The sequence below is a fragment of the Phyllostomus discolor genome, chromosome 10 (assembly GCF_004126475.2).
Source record: "Phyllostomus discolor isolate MPI-MPIP mPhyDis1 chromosome 10, mPhyDis1.pri.v3, whole genome shotgun sequence".
NCBI classification, from domain to species: domain Eukaryota; kingdom Metazoa; phylum Chordata; class Mammalia; order Chiroptera; family Phyllostomidae; genus Phyllostomus; species Phyllostomus discolor.
In genome coordinates, this window is record NC_040912.2 from 17,276,145 (window position 1) to 17,293,210 (window position 17,066).

The following is a 17,066-nucleotide window of genomic DNA, read 5'->3' on the forward strand; positions in this document are numbered from 1 at the left end:
AATACTAAGGTTTGGAAGAATACCTCACTAGCAAAATAAATTCCATATGTAAAACCATGTTTAAGTCAGTTCTTTGATACCCATACAATGTTGTATTGCAGAGACTATTTGTAAAACCCCAAGCACTTGAAGTAGTAGAGGTATTTGATAGCCATGTAGGGTCAAATTTGTAACAATGGGGGAATCTTTTTAAAAGTAAATACTGAACCTATGTTATCCTTTTGTTTTTTGCAAAAACTGAAATAAAATCAAGATTGCCCACATTACTAGTCTTAGCATTGCTACTCACTGCAAAAAGACTTCGGAGAGAAAAGGCTTTTGTCAGCACTCACTTTAGAGCCCCATGTGCTTGTGAGGGCAGTGTGAGAGCAAAGTCACCAGTGAAAGCAATTGCATCACAAAGATTTTAGTGGACATACTGTATGTCTTACCTTGGCTGATTATATAAAATGTAGTCTAATGTTCTACAGTTAATAAAAGGTGAAAATCATGATTTCATCAAAGACTGAAATGCAGGACACAGTCAAATTGTGCCAAATGAGAATGATGGGGGGAGAAAAAGCAACTCTAAAGGAAGTAGGGTCGAAAATTTCACCTTGGCCAAACCAAACTCAGGGAATCAACAAGGGAGAAAGATGATTTAATTTATTGTGTTCTTTATAAAATCATGTTTACATTTACTATAAGAAACTTTATAAGGTTCATTCCACAGTATAGACTTACAACTATAAAAACTATACCATCACTCAAAATATTCACAACTCCTACCCATAAAGAAACCAAGACAAGGAAATTTGGCTAGTCCATTTCCTCCTAAGAATTTGAAATATCAGTTGTGAGTAAAATAAAATGGTGAGATAAAGATTATATAGCTTACTGTGGGGCCATTTTCCCTCTAACATCTAGTCCTTGATCTGGGCAGTGTAGACAGACTAGTTATGCAGAAAATACCACCTCAGTGTCCATGCTTTGTTCCTAAATGTCCTACTTCACTTATAGACAAAACTTTAGAATTTTGCAAAATTCTGTTGGAAAAATAGGCCCCTGATTTCTTTTTTCTTTTTTTTAAATTTTCATTTTAATTGTTGTTCAAGTACAGTTTTCTGCCTTTTACCCCAATCCCAGCCCACCCCCCACCCTCCCTACCTCCCTTCTGTTTCCACCCCCTCTTGTTATTGTCTGTGTCCAGAAGCTACTGTAATAACATTTTAAAAATTGAAAATGCACAATGAAAAGCTATGCAGAAACTATATGGCTGTCTTTGAAGATGAAGGAAGGGGTCATAAGCCAAGGAATGCAGGCTTCCTCCAGAATCTGCAACAGGCAAGAGAATGGAATCTCTCCTAATGCATCTTGAAGGAATGAAGCCCTATAGTGAGAGATCATTTTAGATTTCTGAACTCCAGAACTGTAAGATAATAAATGTATGTTATTTAAGCTACTTGAGCTATTTAAGCTAATCTTGTGATGATTTGTTTTACACAGTAATATGTAAATAATTTTCACTTTTATTTGCAAATATCTTCATAGCTTGCCATTTGCATTTTACTAATTTGTGTTTCAAATTTTTTGTGTAATCAATTATATCACTGTTATTCTTTATATTAATGATTTTTTAGTGATAGCTAGGAAAGTTTTACCCACACCTGTAATATAGAAGAATGCACCCCCAATTTTAGTTTTTCTAGTGTTTGTATGGTTGTATTTCTTAAATTTAAATTCCTGATCCATACGAAATTACCTTGACATATGGTATAAAAACTAAATCACATTTATTGTTTATGAGAAAGGCTCTATTTATGTATAGAGAATAGCCTTTCTCTATGTCTGTTCATTTATTCCAGCAGCACTTTTTTAAAAGATTTTTTTGTTTTCTCTGGTGATTTATGTTGCTATCTATAGCTTATTCTAAATATACATATGTAAAACTACAAGACCCAGATGAAAGACTGAAGATACAAATCAATGGAAAGATACCATGTGTCCATGAATTGGGAGAATTAATACTGTTAAAATGTGAATATTATCCAAAGTGATCTACACATTCAATGCAATCCCTATCAAAATCCCAGTGGCAATTTTTACAGAGGAAAAAAAAATCCTAAAATTTGTATGAAACCACAAAAGAACTTGAATAGCCAAAGCTATCTTGAGATAATAGAACAAAGCTGGACTGATCACACTTTCTGACTTCTACTATATTACAAAGCTATAGTAATCAAAACAGTATGGTACTTTCATTAAAAAAAAAAACCCCGTAGATCAACTCACAAAATAGAACCCAGAATAAACCCATTTGTATATAGTCAATTAATTTTTGACAAGAGTTTCAAGAATACATGATGGGAAAAAGATAGCCTTTTCAATAAATGGTGTTGGGAAAATGATATCCACATACAAAAAAAGTTAAATTGCACCCTTATCTTGTACCATACACTCAAACAAACTCCCTATGGATTACAGACCCCTAAGAGAAAACATAGGGGGAAAACTTAACTTTAATCTTGGCAATGGTTTCTTTGAATATGACACCAGGAGGTCTTTCATTTTGACTTTGAAATTCCCCTTTAAGAACTGACAATGAGCTTTTCTTTCTATATCAAGGTACATACATTCTTTAAATTTTCTATTACTAATTTCTAAGTGCATTGTGATTTAGTCATAAAAAGCTATTTGTGCTATTTCTATTTTTTTACTTTGTATTTTTTTACCTTTATTGTCCTCCAATGACTTTTACAAAAGCCTCCAGTGCTGCTTTGGAGAGGGGAGGAGAGTGACTATTATTAAAGCCACAGAACCAAAGCAGTGATTTGTTACCATTTCAAAATGTTGCTGGATTTGCCATCAGTGGGGCAGTGCGGCTTCATGTCAAACACAAGCTGTAAGGACAATCTTTGTGTCTGAACAGAAAGTACTTTGTCTCTTCAGGCAGGAAGCCTAATGCAGGGCTTATGCAGAGCTGTATTTTCCACCATGTGGCTAGGACAATAAACATGGGGCTTTTGATCTGGGTGGTAACAGTGGCAGAGCCCAAGTTCTAAAAGGAGGAAAATGGTAAACAAATCTGCCAGAGGTGAGTGTGTGCCCTCAGTGTACTTTTGCATGCCTAGAGTTCACCAAGCAAAGCCAGGAAGATTTCAAATAAACATGCCGAAAGGAGTCATAAAAATCCCAACCGGTGTGATAACTTAAGTCCTGACGTCAAAACACGGAAATGCATGGCCAGCATCACATGAAACTTCTTTGGCCCCAAGTTTATAAATTAAACCTCTCACAAACTCCCGTTTTTACAAGCATAAATTTATAAATGCCCTTCCTCCCCACCACCATCTTCATATTATAAATAACAGCAAAATGACCTTTCTGGTCTGACAGGTGGAATAATTTCGTAATTAAAATGGGGCCAAGTGTATACTAAAAGGGAGTCTTTCCTGATTTTCATTAGGACACCATCGCGTGTCACTGTCATAACACGCACGTCCTTTTCACTGGCCGCTTTTAAAGCTTTATCCTAGAAATCGCTGCAATTCATTATTTTTCATGCTACCTTCATTTACAAATCAACATGCCAAAGAGAAGCTCCGTTTATTTCAGCCCTGTTGAAGTAGAGCACTGTTATTAGGAAATGTGAGTGGGCTGAAGTGGGACTCCCCGTGGAGTTAACTTGGCAGAGCCTGAGTTCCTGGCTCAACCTGATATTAAAAGTGAGTCATCAGTTTACCCACACAGCAGGGTCTTCACTTTGTACTTCTCCATCTGAACAACTCAGCGGTCGGTCTGAAGACTCCAGGTTAGTTTCCATAATTAATAATAATCAAGTTGAACGAAATTCCTCTCATTTATTTCGAGAGTTATTTTACTGTTGATACATTTTTTTAATGTTACTATTTGATAAATAATAAAAGCACAAATAAAACCTCTCATGGAGAGGTAGTTTGCGTTCAGTGTAATTCATGTTCAGTAGAGGCCAGGGGCATCTCTGTTCACATGGGAGTGTTTTTTTTTTTTCCATTTATATCTGTTAAGAGAAATTTGAACAGCAAAGCTTCAGGTGCCTCTGTCCTTGTTAGCTGATATTTTTAAAAGAAAAACCCAGTAATTGCTGTGCATTCATATAACGATACCTATTAGACCTATTATGACTTTTAAATACTTTCAATTTTAATAAAGGACACAGACAAAATAATTTAAGATTTAATGCCTCACTTTACAACTTATTGATGCAATTTACATTTCCTCTCATACTTTTTACTAAATCTAAGAAATATATGCATTGTTTTTAATTTAAACTAATAAACACTTAGTGCATTTTTCAATGCATCATCAAAGTCTCTTGGTGTAATGACATCAATATATTCTACTCCTTACTAGAGGGTTTCTGTTCAAGATGAATTTTATTATTTAAAAGAACAATAGTGACGGTTGACAATTTTGTTTAAGGTTGGTATAAGTAAGTTGCTGGTAGCATAAACAAAACTTGCACCTTAAATTTTTATTCATACACTTGGTATATGTACAAACCCCCATATGCACACACATAAACTTTGGGAGTACCCATAAGAACCTGGAATTATCTTGTGGAGGGCAGTCCGCTTGTAGTCAAGGCTTCCCCCACTAGATAAGTGTTCTAGGAACCCCTCTGTGTCAATGTATCATCTGGCATTGTTGTGAGAGGCTGCGTTCAGCTTCAGTGATTTTTTTTTGAAGAGTCTTTCAATGTGTTTACCCCTTTCATGATGGGTGATTTATGAACACCCTTGCCCACATTGCCCTGAGTGTTCAGCAGTTTCTGACCATAAATGGTATGACTCCTGTGTGCCACCCTCCCTATTCACCCGATCTCACCCTGAGCAAAATTTTTTTGTTTCCCTAGATGAAAAAGCCCTTAAAGAGAAAGGTTTGTCAATGTTGAAAGAGGTGAAGCAAAAAAAGGAAGAAGCACTAAAAGGCATCAACAAGTTCAGAAGCTGTTTTGAGCAGTGGAAAAAACATCTTGATAGTTGTATTGCATCAAATAGAGTACATTGAAGGTTTAAACATGTAAGAATAAATATGCAACTTTTGATAAATAAATTTTGGAGTTTGGGGGTACCACCTTGTATGAGACATTTTCTTGGAATAGCAGAGAAACTCCTTCCAAAATGAGCCTTCCTCTGCATGTCCAGCCTTCACTCTTGCTATTTACAGTACGAGCTCCAGCTACAGAATGCTGAACCAGAGTATGCTTTGCCTTGCTCTGCCTCTTGGCTGACACTGGATGACCATCCAGGATTATCTTTTCCTACTCTTCCAACTGCGGCACTGAAAATATCTACACAAAACTCCTTCAAGTGGTATTGTGGCCCTTTCTGGGTCCATAAACATATTTATTATAAAAGTCATTATAAGTTATTTTAATTACTGAGTTGTTTAAACACATGTCTCCAGCCCAAGACTGAGAACTCCTAGAGGGAGTCATGTCTCCATTCTCTGTCCTGCTCCTCACCATTAAGCAGCATTGCCTATCTTGTAAGAGAGTCCAATTTATGTCAAGATCTTACTGGTATATGGTGACAGTAACCTTACCTGTCAATCACTCAGTTTCCTTCAGGACATCGCACAACACTTAATTTGTAGTCAGCCTATTCCTAGTCATCTCATCTAACTAATTTAACCTCTTACATGATTCCCCACCAGCTTTGCAAATCTCATCCCCCCAAAAAATTCCTACTGGCACTTTTATTGTGATTGAATTACACATGTAGATTAGTTGTAAGAAGAAACTTGACATCTTAACTTGGTAAAATTTGTCAATTAGTAAATCTTGTTTAGATTCATTCTGGTCTTCCCAGAATTTCCTCATATGGATCCTGCACATTCTTGTTAAAATTATTCCCAGCTGTTTTGTAGTTTTATTATTTTTAATTGTATTTTGTTAGCTTTTTAAAAAAGACTGTATTCATTTATTTTTTAGAGAAAGAGGAGGGGAGGAATAAAGAGAGGAAGAGAAACGTCAATCAGTTACCTCTTGTACACACCCCAACCGGGGACCTAACCCACAACCCAGGCATTTTCCCTGACCTAGAATCAAACCAGTGACCTTATGTTTTGCGGGCTGACGCCCAACCAACCAAGCCATACTAGTCAGGGCTGTATCTTGTTAGCTTTGTGTTTTGAATCAGGTTTTGGCCATTGATGTTTGAATATTTAGTACGTCTTTTTTTTTTTTTTAGTGAGTGTACTGATTTTATTACTTATATTGAGTCATTTTTTCATCCTCCTACTCAGTGTAAAAAAATAAAATAGGAAAAACATGGCCTCAGTATTATTCACAATAAAAAGTCTGCCTTGTTTTGCATCCTTGAGCATATTACACAACATAGTTTTATTGAACCTCATTTATCACTAGATCTGAGTAATGAGTTCATTAAACTGTATGAAGGATTTAACCCAGTGCCTTCTGGACATATAAAAGGACACTAAATATTAGCTGCAATTATTACTATCACTGCACAGTTGACTTGTCCAGTTTGAGGAGATATGTTTGAACACTCCTGAGTTGACATGTTATGCAATTAAAATATGTTAAACCTAAAGTGCTAAATGGTTTATATTTTGATATGTTCATGCTTTTTAAATTACCTTACTCAGTTTTTAGAATATTTTTACTTGAAAAATTTAATGTACTGATATTAAAAAATATTAGATGTAGAAAATGCCTAGAAATTTATAAATGTTAATAGCTTGAGATATTGAGATTTTACATCAACTGCAAATAGGAAGTTAAATGAACAATTACCATCTAGGATTTTGTATAACTTAAGTTCTTTCCTTTGAAAAACAGGAGTTAGAAAACAAATGAATATTTTGACTTTTAGTTTTCAGATAGTTCCTTCACCAGCATCGCAAAGTAAGAATTTTTATTTTCTAAAATTCTCTGCTTTAATTAAGTCACACCAGAAGCTATGGGTAAAAGTCAAATTTCTGGCTGAATTTCTAATCCCCTGGGACAGCTTCTCTCAGGAAACACCACGGAGTTCTATAGCGTTCCTGGCATGCCTTCTGTTGAGGTCATAGAAGTTAAGTGTTCCAGCAGGGAGCCCAAAGTTTAGTTGCCTTCAAAGGACTTCACTAGAGTTTATCCTGTATATTACAACAGAGAATATCAGAGGTGTCCTTTGAAAATGTTTGTGAAGTGAATTCTGGTCACTTTTTAAATGTCACTATAGGCATTTGAAAACTCTTAAAACTCCTAAACCTTTGTCTACTTTTCCCTGCATGGGATAAAGATAAATGAATAAGTATTAATAAATGGTAGTTATTCTTTTCCCTCTACCAACTATATATTCCCTCTCAACCTTACTCCAAGGAAGGACAAGAACTTTGTTTAATTCATTCTAATTTTCTCATATTTTATCAGTTTATTTTTTTAACTTGAAATTTATTGACCTATAGCAGACATACAGACTGATGCACTAGAAATAAATACATGGCTTGATAATATTTTTATAAACAGTACACACCCATATAACCAGCACCTAGGTTTATAAAAAGTTCTGAGACACCAAGCCTTTTTGTGCCCCTTCCTGTTACAACCCAACCCAAAAAGTATCCATTTTCTACAAGTCTATCAGGACAGAAGAGTTTTGCCATATGATTTTTTAAAATTTTATTGAATTGTAATCATACAGTATGTAATCTTTTGAACTTCACTTCTTTTGCTTGTTTGTGAGATTCAACATATTTTCCATGTACTTAGAGATACTCATTCTCATTGCTGTATAGTATTCAACTGTGTGTTATAATAAAACTATTTACCCATTTTCCAAACTAAGTATTCATGTGCAGTAGTCTCCCCTGTCTGTGGTTTTACTTTCTGAAGTTTCAGTTACCTGTGGTCAAATGCTGCCCCAAAATATTAAATGGAATATTCCAGAAATAAACAATAAGTTTTCAATTTCTTGCCATTCCGAGTAATGTGATAGAATCTTGTGACATCATGCTTCATCCCACCCTGGACCTGAATAATCCTTCTGTCCAGTGTATCCACATTGTATATGCTCATCCCACCCCTGGTGGTCACTCGGTAGCCATCCTGGTCATCACATTAGTTCTCAGAGAGATAGAGTTTATCCTGTAAACTCTCACACAACTGTAAACTCTCACACATTCACACAACTTTTTATTACAATATATTATTATCATTGTTCTGTTTTATTATTAGTTATTGTTGTTAATCTCTTAATGTGTCTACTTGACAAATTAAACTTCATCATTGGTATGTTTATGTAGGAAAAAATCATAGTGTATATAAGGGCTCAGTACTCTCCACAGTTTCAGGCATCCACTGGGTGTCCTAAAACATATCCAGGGTGGATAAGAGGGACTACTGTGTATATGTGTCTGGCCCAATCATTAATTGTGTAGCCTTTTCCAATTCCAGATGGCCATGATTAGTGTAGACTTATAATAAATCTTGCAGTAAAAGTGGATGTATGTTTTCCACTTGTTTCTCTTGTACATGATTGTCTTAAATCTTACCTTTTTAATTTTTGTGTACATTTCAGAATATATCTCTTTTCCACCAATAACAACAAAATTTTACTGAACATTGTTTAAGATATCTCTGAATTCATGGATGGATTTGGGGGCAAAATTATGCAAATCTTTACCATACCGAGTCTTCCCACTCACTCATTATAATGTGTTGTCTTCCCAATGATTTTTGTATTTTTTTAATTTTTAATATAGTTTATTGATTATGCTATTACAGTTGTCCCATTTTCCCCCTTCACTCCCTTCCACCCTACACACCCTCTCCCATCCACTTCCCCCTCTTTAGTTCATGCCCATGTGTCATAAGTTCTTTAGCTTCTACATTTCCCATACTATTCTTGCCCTCCCCCTATCTATTCTCTACTTACCATCTATGCTACTTATTCTCTGTACCTTTTCCCCCTCTCTCCTCCTCCCACTCCCCTGTTGCTAACTGTCTTTGTGATCTCCATTTCTGTGGTTCTGTTCCTATTCTAGTTGTTTGCTTAGCTTATTTTTGTTTTAGGTGTGATTGTTAATAATTGTGAGTTTGCTGTCATTTTACTGTACATGTTTTTTATCTTTTTTCTTAGATAAGTCCCTTTAACATTTCATATAATAAGAGCTTAGTGATGATGAACTCCTTTAACTTGACCTTATCTGAGAAGCACTTTATCTGCCTTTCCATTCTAAATGAAAGCTTTGCTGAATAGAGCAATCTTGGATGTAGGTCCTTGCCTTTCATGACTTGGAATACTTCTTTCCAGACCCTTCTTGCCTGCAAGGTCTTTTTTGAGAAATCAGCTGACAGTCTGATGGGAAATCCTTTGTAGGCGACTGTCTCCTTATCTCTTGCTGCTTCTAGGATTCTCTCCTTCGTTTTAATCTTGGCTAATGTAATGTGCTTTGGTGTGCTCCTCGTTGGGTCCAACTTCTTTGGGACTCTCTGAGCTTCTTGGACTTCCTGAGAGTCTATTTCCTTTGCCAGATTGGGGAAGTTCTCTTTTATTATTTGTTCAAATAACTTTCCCAATTGTTGCTTTTCTTTTCCTTCTGGTACCCCTATAATTCAGATGTTGGAACATTTAAAGATGTCCTGGAGGTTCCTAACCCTCTCCTCATTTTTTTTGAATTCTTATTTCTTCATTCTTTTCTGTTTGGTTGTTTCTTTCTTCCTTCTGGTCCACTCCATTGATCTGAGTCCCAGTTTCCTTCCCAACACTATTGGTTCCCTGTATATTTTCCTTTATCTCACTTAGCATAGCATTCATTTTTTCATCTAATTTTCGACCAAATTCAACCAATTCTGTGAGCATCCTGATTACCAGTGCTTTGAACTGTGCATCTGATAGGTTGGCTATCTCTTCGTTGCTTAGTTGTATTTGTTCTGGAGCTTTGATCTGTTCTTTCATTTGGGACATTTTTTTTTGTCTTAATGTGCCTGTTATGTAGTGAGGGGCAGAGCCTTACGTGTTCACCAGGGTGGGGCAACCCAGTTGCTGGGTTGTGATGCTGTATGTGGGGCAGGGGTCAGAGAGAGAACAATGACCCTTGCTTCACTCTCTGCTGGATTTCAGTGCCTTCCACCATTTCCCCCAAGCAAACTGGGCCCTTCTGGCGCTGATTCCCATGTTGGTGGGCTTGCATACGTTCTAGGACTCTGTGGGCCTCTCCAACAAACTCTCCTGTGAGGCTGGGAGTCTTTCCCGACACCTCTCCCCCCACAGGTGTTTTCAATTGGTGTCTTGAGGCTTTATTTTCCCATGCTGGGGCTCTGGTTTGCACAGTCTCTCTCACTCCCCAGTTTCACCTGGTTTATCTGTGTGTGAATGTGGGACCATCTGGTCAGCCAGCCACCTTGTGCACCGTGGCCCTCCACAATCCACCGCCTCATTGGGTCCATCCACCACTGCCTTTCCCACCCAGGGTCCGCTAGCCACTGCTTTGCCACGAGTCCTCTCCACTTGGCTGCCAGACTCTGTCCCTTCTACTAGTCTGGATGAATGTTTCTTTTTTAACTCCTTGGTTGTCTGACTTCAATACAGTTTGATTTTCTGTCAGTACTGGTTGTTTTTTTGTTTCTAAATTTTTGTTGTCCTTATTTTGGTTGTGTGAGGAGGCACAGTGTGTCTACCTATGCCTCCATCTTGGCCGGAAGTCTGTATTCTTTTTTTTAATTTAATTTAATTTTTTAAAGATTTGCATTTATTTATTTATTTTTTAGAGAGGAGAAGGGAGGGAGAAAGAGGGAGAGAAACATCAGTGTGTGGTTGCCTCTCATACTCTCCCTATCAGGAATCTGGCCCACAACCCAGGCATGTGCCCTAGACTGGGAGTCAAACTGGCAGCCCTTTGTTTTCCAGGCCAGTGCTCAATCCACTGAGCCACACCAAGCAGGTCTGATTTTTGTATTCTTTTGTTTATCTCAATAATATTTTGTGGTTTGCAGTGTGGAGAACTTGCATGTATTTCTTTAGATGTATACCTAGGTGTTTGATGTTTCTTTATTCATTTTTACATTGCATCATTTAAAATTTTTAATTTTTAAAAATAGATATAACATTAATTTGGAGTTTTATAATTATATAACGTCAACTTGATAAATTAATTTAATACTCATATCATTTCTATAATTCATATTGATTTTGATATAAAAATATCAAGTGGTCTATGAATCATGTCAATTTTATTTCTTTTCCACAAACACTATGCATGTAGTTTTTTAAAAATTACATATTTGCATTTGAAACATACCTAAAATTTGCAAAAATATAAAAAAGTCCAGTATGTTTTTTATCCAGTTCACTGTTTACTTTTTATTCCAATTGTTTTATCATTATTCTCTCCTTCCTTCTTTTTTCCCTCCTCTTAATCATTTATCTTATGTGTATGGTGTGTGTGCATGTTCACATATGTGCATATATACATGTACAGGGATACACATTTATGGATGTATGCATATATACCAAGTACACATAGTCAGAGACGCAATGCATCTTTGACAATAAACACTTTAATACACATTTCCAGAGAACAAAGGCATCTTCTTACACAATCACAGTATCAAAATCAACATAGGAGCTTTAATAAAATTACAATTATATTATCTGATTAGTAGGACACATTAAGATTTTGTCAATTGTCCTGATAATGTCTTTCATACCTAATTTTGCCTTGTCCAGAATCCAATAACAATTTATCATCCATTGTTTTAAGTTGTTGTAACTTTCATTTTAAAGTTAAGTTCATTGAAGTACAATTTTCATACAGTAAAATTCTCCCATTTCAGATGTCCAGTTTCATGAGTTTTGACAACTATATACAGTTGTTTAACAATCACCAAAATCAAGATATACATTTTCCAGCATGCCAATGTTTTTCTTCATGCCAATTTGTATTTAATTTCTTCAACTTCAGCTTAAATGACCACTGATTTGATTCCTATACTCACGGTTTTGTCATTTCTAAAATTTCACATGAATTGAACCATGCATTCTGTAATTTTTTGTGTCTCACTTCTTTAACTTGGTTCAAGTCTTTTGAGATTCCTTCATATTGTTGTAAGAATCAGCAATTAACTGCTTGTTTTTCCCCTCTGAGTAGTATTCCATTGTTTGGGTATACTACAATTGGTTTTCCCATTTACCAAATTGAGGACATTTGGTTTGTTTCTAATTTATGGCTATCACAAATAAGGTTGCTATAAACATTCACAGATAAAACTTTAGGTGGACATGTGTTTTTATTTCTTTTTGGTAAATATTTAGGTGTGAAATTTCTGGATCTTGTCATTAGTGAATGTACACCTTCAGATGAAACTGTCAAAGATTCTGCAAATGTGGTTGTACATTTTGCATTCCCACAAGTATGAGCATCTCGGTGGCTCTTTACTTCATTCTATTATCTATGTTTTTAGGTAATTTATGACTAAAAATATGCCTAAATAAATTTATGCCTAAACCTATTTGTAGGGTTGAAATACTATATAATGGTATATATCCAGTATTATTTCCCAACTTTGCATGTTGGCATGTTGGTAGTTTAAATTGACCACATTGGGAGCATTTACATCACAGATATGGGCAAATTTTAAAATCAACACTTCATTATTTTGCTGATGATCTAGACTTAGAGTAGTGGAAAAATGTTCATAACACAAAACAAAAGGCTATGTCTGTAGCTTTTACATTGTAAATAGTATAGCACAAAAAAATAAGGAAATGCTAGTCGAGTACTCAGAAATTAAGATGGTCATGTCATTAATGAAAATATCAAATACCAAGGATTAACAAGTTCAAGGATGGAGATGGTGAGGGACAGATGCATGTTGCAGGTTGTCCTTTCCCTCATCCTCGTCCTAGTTTCCTCAACTCTCATTCTGACAGTTGGTTTCCTTCTCAACTATCATTCTCAACTGTCATTCTGATTTAGAGAGACTTCAGGATGAGTGCTAGATACAGAGGCATTTCCCAGACTTGCATAAGTTCTAACCCTTAGAAGAATTCTATGTTAGTCTATGTTACCCAATGTAGTTCTGTTTTCTGATTAAATTTCAACTGGAGTGTTGGGTTATGATTTTCATCCATTTTATGGCCACATTTCTAATGAGTTTCGATCACTCATAGAAAACTTATGTTGATTTTAAACTATTTTAATAGCATCTTGGATGTGTACCACCCCCATACATTTTAAAAAGTAAATTAGATTTTTCAGAACTACAAGGGTAGAGGATAGGCTAGGATATTGGTCCAAACTTGACAATTGAAGAGATCTCTATGTACCGTTTCTCATTCAACTCACACAGCTTAGCCTGGCTGACAACAAGTTTTACTTCCACTTTTAAGCTCCTCTATTTTCTTTATAAACTATGTCACTATAGACTACTGTCACTTGAGGACACAGCCTTTGCCTTCCAAGTTGATGGAATCACAGTTAAACACGCATGTTGTTGGTGTTTGGATATGAACAGCTTCCTTGCTCCACAAGGCACTTTCCACACCTTCTTCCTCCATCTCACAGCCTGGTCTCGGTAGGTCTGAGCCTAGCTGGTAGCACCTCTCCCTTATTGTGAGCTCTCTTTTCCTAGAAATTGATATGTGTTGGGGCTTTTTGAGATGGGTCACTGTCCCACCTGATCATTGACCAAGACAGAGAGAACTGGCAACTGATGACAAGAGAAATGGAAATCTTTTCAGCCTTATGCTAGGGGAGTATTATCAGCTCTCGCATAAGAAGACCTCATAGTCTAAACTAAATGCCTGCTAAAAGTTGTTGAAATTAATTTTAAGTTCTTTATTGTAATTGATGAGTTCAATCTCATTAAAAAGTGTTGGGGGCGGGTGGGCAGGGCAGGGGAGAACAACCAGTGGTAAGATTGAGTCAACTGCAATAGAATGATGTCTTAAAAAGTAATCTTTTTGAAACACTCAAGTATCCAAAATTTAATTCCTTTCCTTACAATGAGGAAATAAAGTAGCACTCAACTTCATATATAGATAAGGCATAAATGACGTATTATGATCTTAAGAGACTTGGATATCCTTAGATATTCAATGAAAACTTTGGTCCATGAGAGATTAATTATATGTGCCTGTTTTTATTGTATGAATTGTAATCTTCTGTGTCCCAAATCACTGAGAGAGAAAAACATCAAGAGTGAAAATCTTTAGTTAGAGACGATTTTTTAAAAAATTATTCTGGGTTGAGTGCTGAAAATCTCATGGAGCAATGAAGGTTCTTGGGGTGGGAGGGGACGTTTTAGAAAACTCTTGCCCAAACCTAGGACAGCTAGTGATGCTGGAAATGATAAATCTGACACCATCCTGCCTGTTCCAAGGCAGGTCTTTAAAGTGGAATAAATAGTCACGGCAGCTTGAAAAACAAAGGAAAGCAAGCAAACAAAAATGTTGGGGAATGGTCTGATTATCTGCTCCATGTCCTGGGTTTCTGTGTCCATTCCCATGTGCCTACTTCCCAGCAGTCACTTTCACACGGGTTCTGTCCCTATGGCCAGGGGCATATATAGATTCCTCACGTTCATGCAGATAGCTGCTTGCTGCCTGTTCTAATTAAGAGAGGAAACATTCCCTTGGCCTTGTCTACCTACTGTACCATGGCATCCCCCCTCCCTACCCAACATCTACCCCCCACACCCACATTTATAAAATTGTATTGGCCCTGGGTTACCTCCTCCAAGATAATTCTTGGTGTTTTTCTCATTTAGGCAAAATGATATGGTTTCTGTATTGGAGTTGGCCAGTCACACCTGGCCAAACTTTCCATGTTGGAAGTCCCTGTTGCTAACTAACAATGACAATAAGAATACTCATAACAATTTAGTTTTGGATTGAGTTTGCAAACGTTCCTGAAAAAAACTATGAAAGTATCCAATTTTACTTAGTTTAATGATAGCTTTTTTTTTATGCTATGGTGAAATTTGTTTAAGCTTATTTTTTTGAACCATCTTGACACCTATGTGGAAAATAATCTTTAAATCATATACACAAAAACACCCCTGTATTGTCACAAATATTGATTCACAATAAAAAATTAATATGGAAGAGAGATCATTTTCACGTGCTCTAAGTCTAGTGTTCCTTGCTATGGGTAACTATTTTAATATAAATTTAATTGTTTCCAAGTCCCAAAGGTACAACTTTCAGCTTACTTTGGTATGTATGGTCAAAGAACATTTGACTGATTAATAACAAATTGAAAGTCAAAATCCCCATCTATCATTCAAAAAGTTACTATGTTAGACTTGGCTAGATAAAGAGGAAAATTCCAAACTGTGTGTCTTTGGTGTCAAATATACTATTATTTTGAAATGATTTCAATTTCAAACAAATTAGAACATATGGCATTTATTTTGAGAAGCTGACAGTTCAAAATTAACTAAATGAAAAGAAGAGATGTTTTCACCAATTTGAGAATAACTAGAAGATGCTGGAGAATTCCGGGTTTTCTTAATGAAATATGCTCTTAATGACTGAGAGCTATGAGAGCCTGGATGTGGCTTGCTATTGTTCTAAGTCAGGAATGTGCAGCTTCTCAGAATCCCGAAGGGATCGCCCTAAACGATTAAGAATTATAATTTTTATTTTCCAAGTATCTGTTATAAATAGACAGAATAATAAATTAAACACTGTGGTGTTTTATGAATAACTGTCCTGGCTCCAGACAAGAAGCAGGACTCACTGGTTCTGAGTCAGTTTCACTCCCTAGGGGCTGTGAATTTAAAGGAGTCAGAATTATATTGTTTTTCAGATGTGGAAAAATAAGCGCAAGTAGGTTATCTTTTCATAATACAACAGGAAAAAATTATATAATTGTGTGTGCTTACTATTCGCTACCAACCAGAATAATAATAGTATCCTCACCAAGAGAACTCAGAGAGTAAGGGCAAATCATGTATAATAAAATGTTGAAATATTTGGTCAGAAATTGGCAAAAATATTACACACCAAAGTCATTTTCTCCAGGAACCCTTCCCTAAACCCCTGATTGAACTAAGTCTGTGTTCCTTATCTGTTGAAACATCTTGTACATCTCGTCACTATTGGATTCTATCATCCCTAAAAATATGTAAGAATCCTGTAGTTTTAATCATGTCAAGCATTCAAATTAAAATTTCATCAAGCAAGACACTGCTGTATCTCAGCCACAGAATAGTTTCTAGCACGGAGTAGGCACTTAATAATTATTAGTTGAATAAACAATCTAAATTTCAATAAGCAGTGTAACAAGTAGTAGGCAATCATGCTAGAAGAAGCTATAGGTCAAGTTATGTTGCAATAATGAAAACTCTCTTTACACTATGAAGACTTCCAGGTTGCAGCCAGAAGCTGTGGTGCTACCAGACACTTGTTGCAGTTCAATTTCAGTGCACTCCGTAACATAGAAACTATTGATGGGGATCATTCTATGAAAGAGGCAAGCAAACAGAGAAGATGCCAGAATATCACCAAAGCTAGATAAAAGTACATACTCTCAATGGAAAAAAAAAAAAAAAAAAAACAAAATAAAAATTTGGTGGGAAACCCAAATTTATCCCCCAACCAAAGGATATTTTCTTTTGAAAAAAGTAGACATATTTTCTCTTTAAAAAGATAACAAAATAATTTTTTCTCCGGATATATTAGCTATTTTCCAATTCTTTATAATTATCAGCAGAAAACAGAACTAGAATCTGCAGGTATCGATGCATAACGTGCGCTGGTCAGTGTGCAGAATCAGCCTCCAATACACAGAATTCACCAGAAGAGGACCTAAAGGGAGCAGCACTACTTCTTGCTTCTCACCTAAACATTAATGAGAGTTTCAATAGTTCCTGAAATGTTTGCTACATGATTATGGTACATATTTTTTAACAAAGCAAAGGCTGAAGAACGGCTTGAAACCCATAGTGTTCTAATGAAACCGCACACAACTAGTTTCATAAAAGCACATAGGGTAATGTCCAATTGGCCTTTGGAATCTAGAGTATCTTCGAAATGTTAGCATGCCAAGAAGTAGAATTTTGCCATTCATAAAGACACTGATGCAGAAACAGA